The sequence below is a fragment of the Octopus bimaculoides genome, chromosome 5, assembly GCF_001194135.2.
Source record: "Octopus bimaculoides isolate UCB-OBI-ISO-001 chromosome 5, ASM119413v2, whole genome shotgun sequence".
NCBI lineage: Eukaryota > Metazoa > Mollusca > Cephalopoda > Octopoda > Octopodidae > Octopus > Octopus bimaculoides.
The window spans coordinates 76,491,788-76,492,154 of record NC_068985.1 but is presented as its reverse complement, the minus strand read 5'-3'; the positions used below and the strand labels follow the sequence as shown (position 1 = coordinate 76,492,154).

Here is a 367-nt window from a genome sequence, read left to right as displayed (position 1 = left end):
TAAATTTTAAATATCATTGCAATACAATAGTATTACTTTCCAGCCAAGTAAATCACCATACAGGTAGAATCATAAATAAGAAATAGTGATACGACAAGGCACCAAAATTTGCTGGAAATAGCAGTCAATAACGATGCAACACTATGTAAAGCTTCACTGAAATATATGAGGAAGACCGGTTTGTGGGATTACCTTATGTTTTCTGTCCATAAAGGGTTTAGCTTTATGGCGTATTGTCAGATCCCAAGACCTGTTGGCCCCTTAGAGTGTGCTCCTTTCGGATTTATGTTTTTTACAGACGATATATGTGTGTGTGTGTGTGTGTGTGTGTGTGTGTGTGTGTGTGTGTGTGTGTGTGTGTGTGTGT

At 38.1% G+C, this 367-nt stretch overlaps 1 protein-coding gene across 3 annotated transcripts in view; it reads left to right on the top strand.

Moving 5' to 3' along the window:
• LOC106881248 (uncharacterized) overlaps positions 1-367 on the top strand; it is a 276,422-nt gene that overhangs the window by 186,130 nt on the left and 89,925 nt on the right. The window lies entirely within an intron of this gene.